Raw genomic sequence first — 4,544 nt, 5'->3', positions numbered from 1 at the left:
AACAAAACGAAATCATGAAACGAAATGAAGAAGAAATCGTTACCAGTTGAAACAGAGAATCGATAATATATTTGTTCACTCTCTTTCACAAGCCCCACCCTCGTGCCCAACCATCACGCACATTGGCGGAGAATAATGGTGGCCCGGCCCCCACCAATTTTTTACGCGTAATGTTAAGTTTACCCAAAATTTTTGTTTTGTAGTGTAAAATATTGGATTTTTAAGAATCCGGCCCCATCGATTTGGATTTTGAGAGTCTCACCACCAATTTTAGATAAAAAAAATTTGAAAAAATGGCAAATTTACTCACGTGAAGAATTCAACATTTTGGTGGAGTCATTTTTGTTCTTTTATAATATTTTTTTATCTTCTTATTTTATTTACCATTTATTTGTTTTTTATTTTATTTTTTTCAATCGTGAGTTTTATTTTTCTAAATTTATATTATCAGCTTAACCATGTTTCATTTAACAACAGCCATGAATAATCTAAAATAAATCTAAACACTGAAATAAGAAACATGATAAAGCTAATCAAATATTAAACTTGACGCATTACCGTTTTCAATATCAAATACAAACAAAACTAAGGGCATGTTTGGTTAAGCTTATTAGAGTTAAAAAGGACTTTTGGGAAAAGGACTTTTGGGAAAACGACTTTTTGAAAAGGAGTTTTTAAAAAAAGTGTTTGGATTAGCTTATGTGATGGGAAAAGCCAAATATAAGAGGTAATTTAGAAAATTCATTTTTGAAAAGTCATTTCTGGATATAAGGAAACAAATATAAGGGGTAATTTAGTAATTTCATTTTTGAAAAGTCATTTCTGGATCCAAAAGTCACGAAATTTTGGCTTTTCAAAACCTCATGTTTCCTTCTTTGCAATAAGCTATTTTGAAAAGGACTTCTTGGTTATCCAAACATAAAAACAGCTTATTGACTTATCCATAAGTCAATAAGCTAATAAGCTGGTTTGAGAAGCCAATCCAAACATGCCCTAAAAATGCACCGTTTTATTCTCAGAGCCTGATACCATCCAGTTGTCATCCGCATTCACATTTATTTCTTCTAAATTGGTGTAAGTTGAAGGGACTTGAATGTTATCGTCTAATGTTTCATCTTCAATCTCATCATCTTCTAACAAATCATCCACATCGGTTTCAGTTTCATCCACATCGGCATTGTTCACAACCGCAATTTGAGAAATTGTGTTAAAATCCTCATTTTGAATCATATGAGATACAGCATTAACTTCGTTCTGAAAAAAAAAACAATTATAAAAATTAACTATGAAATAAAGGATTCAAGAAATTTTAATATCTTTCAAAGTGATACAACATTAACTGGCATTCTGTACAACATAGATGAGTTTAACATAATAAATTATGGGTGGTATATTCACAAACAAACAAAATTTACACATGTACTGATCAATCAATCAATGTTGTTATTAAAAGATAATCAAACTTGGTGGTATATTCACAAACAAACAAAATTTTCACATGTCAGATCAATCGATGGATATATTTATTATTAAAAAACAATCAAACTTTGTGGTATGTTCACAAACAAACAAATTTTTCAATGGTAAAAAAATATAAACAAAGAATCATATTAAAATAAACGATTAAAAATTGTGGTTTCAACTAAACCCTGCAATATTGTTTCATATGAGATGATTATGGAGATACCTGTTTCGCGATCGATCTATGCTCTCTTAAGGACGATTTAGTTGGCTGTGATGGAGTTCAGCCATGGAGAAGAGAACATGGAGGGGTCAATAGTAGATGGAGGTATGGAAGTGATAACTGAAACGTCGGATGGAGTTTGCTCCTTTTCTAATTTTTTATTCTAATAAATAAATGAGTTATAATAAAAAAAATAGATGGAAACACTATTTTGGTAAATAGTTTTGAAGGAACACTAAAATGGTAAATATTTTTTCCCATAACTCTACTTTCGGAAAAAACTCTAATTTATCATGTACCGTATACATAATTACATCTTAAATTTAGAAATATTTTTGTTACATAAAACAATTGTTAGGAAAAATTTTCTTATTGTGCGAGCCTATAAATTCAAAGTAATAGTTTGGCTAAAAAATTCACTTACTTGCACCAGGAATGATATCTTTCACTTGCATATTTTTAGACTTCTTTGTACCAAAAACTTGGCCACTAGACAAGTGTTGGAAAGAAGGTGGTGTAAAATCATTTGTTAAAGAGTTACGATAAGCATTTGGTTCATTATGATGATGCTAAGGGGGAGCTTTTGGATTTATCTAAAGAGAAGATTGAGTTGTTGAAGGAGCAGGTTATAAAGTTGCGGGGGTTGAAGATGAGGTTGCAGGTGGTGGTGATCGGAATGTTGAAAGTGAGGAGATGATTCTGCTGACCAGGATTGAGGAAAGAATGTTGAGAACGAAGTGGTTGATGATTAATGGATGATTTAGGTTTGGTAGATGAGGAAGAAGAATAAAAAGAGGTTATTAAGGACACAAAGCCGAACCTCAAAAGGCGATAGAGGTCCCTGGTGAAATCGGATTCGGTTTATGAAGATGAAGTCTGAAACTACAAAGATTTTAAGTCCTAAAAATAATTATAATTGTAAGTATGAGTAATTTTTGGTATTTTATGCTTAGTTGTGTTTTGTATCAGGTCTAGAGGGAGGAGATGCTAGCTACTGATATCTTTATCTAAATTAAAACCCACTTGTCTAAAAGACGGACCATTTTTGGTGGGAAACTATCAACCAACAATAGCAGATCTCATCTTGACATGTTAGAGTGAGAAGGACCACGATCGGATATTAAGCCCTTATGTGAAATTGTGAAAGTGCTTTAGTGGGTTGAGGATACAAATAATTCAAGAGTAAATGGCAACAAAATCAAAGAATAGCTTCAAAATCACTTGATAACTCAACGTAACAAAAGAACGTGATGGCTTATGCATTAACCTGTACAGGTTGATTCGTGTAACCCGAACATTACCTGTATAACCGTTCATCATTTAGTCTTTTGGGTTGTTAGTAGTAGTATGTAAGTGCTTTATAAGGACCTTTTGGGGATAGAAATTGTTGTGTTGTGGCTTCTAATGTTGCTATTGCCAAGTAGTTATAAAAATGGAGAAATACGTCAACTCATTTAACATTCAACATGTCTACCATCGTTACGTGTTTAACGTTCATTCACCTTGCATCTGCAGCGAGGCACGGGGTACAATTACTAGTGATATTAATTCCACAAAACGTTCGACATTGGTCGATAATTATTTAATCAATTTTACGATGTGTAAACTTATTTAAAAGAGTAAATTAGTATTTTGGCTCCTAAGTTTTAGTCAATTTAACCATTTCAGGCTAAAAAGGAATCTTTTAGCATATCATCTTCATGTTGCATTTTGTAATAGTTTTGACGCTTAACACTAACTATATTACTTTATTATGTTATGTATAAGGGTATTTTAGTACTTTTATGTCTCGGGGGCTTTTATGTAAGTTATAATTTTTCTCTTAATATTTAAGAAATTGTTTATGCAGTTACTTAAATTAAGAAAAATCAAACCACAATCTCATTCTCTATAGAATGAGTTTTTTTATTTGCATATATTAGGAAAATGTTTTATTTTTATTTTTTAAACTTTTTTATTGTTATTTTTATTTTTATTTATTTTAAGTAAACGGTATATTAACAAAAGATGAATAGTTTAAAAAGAAGTTTGAAAAACGAACGATCATAAAAGACGTTTATTAAAAAGCTCTTAGAAAAGACAAATTTACTTATTTAAAATGAGTTTTGTTAAATAATAAGAGTAAATTGCCAAAATCGTCCCTGAGATTTGGACATGTTTGTCATTTTCATCCAAAACAACTTTTTTTGTACAATATAATCCTTCACTTTTGGGATTTTTTGCCATTTTCATCCAAACATCTAATTTGCTTTATTTTTTCTATCAAACATTTGAATGAAAATCGCAAAAAATCCCAAATCTCAGGGACGATTTTTGGCAAAAAAAAAACTCAGACGTTTCGATGAAAATGGCAAAAGGTCCTACAAGTGAAGGACTATTAGGTTTTTTGAGGGTTTAGTTTTTAGCATTTAGCTTGGGGGGGGGTGGGGGTTAGGTTCTTTTAGATATTTTTGGTTGTGTTCACATTGGTTCTCGCGGTTCTCGCAATAAAGGTGGTTCTCGCATGAACCTTACCCTATATATATATATATATATATATATATATATATATATATATAAAGTATATCGTACATTACGGCTTAACGTACTTGACGTACAACAACATGCGTGATTTGTTCTATAACATGCGTGATTAATGTTTTCAATATGTGTAATATGTGTGATTATTGTGTTTCAACATGCGTGATTTTGGATTTTTGAATTAAAACGTGCGTGATTTTAAAATGAACGTGCGTAATTACCTGTCGTACGTGTTGTACGTTAAGCCGTAATGTACGTTAACCTTACTCTCTCTCTCTCTCTCTATATATATATATATGGTTGGGTTATAGAGTGAACATTAGTTTGAGAGTGAACTTTG

General features: G+C 31.4%; 1 long non-coding RNA gene across 2 annotated transcripts; it reads right to left on the bottom strand.

Annotated features, from left to right (window-relative positions):
- Positions 1–487: 487 nt before the first annotated feature.
- LOC110889701 lies at positions 488–3,115 on the bottom strand. Of its 2 annotated transcripts, none has more exons than XR_002563851.2 (3): positions 2,109–3,115; positions 1,688–1,847; positions 488–1,254 (listed from the first exon to the last, which is right to left on the bottom strand). It is a non-coding gene; the product is annotated as an uncharacterized LOC110889701 (long non-coding RNA). The 2 variants fall into 2 exon arrangements; XR_004873056.1 differs by having other exon boundaries at positions 1,688–1,834.
- Between the last annotated feature and the right edge of the window lie 1,429 nt (positions 3,116–4,544).

Source organism: Helianthus annuus, chromosome 11, assembly GCF_002127325.2.
Source record: "Helianthus annuus cultivar XRQ/B chromosome 11, HanXRQr2.0-SUNRISE, whole genome shotgun sequence".
Taxonomy (NCBI): Eukaryota; Viridiplantae; Streptophyta; class Magnoliopsida; order Asterales; family Asteraceae; genus Helianthus; species Helianthus annuus.
The sequence above is the reverse complement of the archived record's forward strand: the minus strand, read 5'-3'. Positions and strand labels throughout refer to the sequence as shown.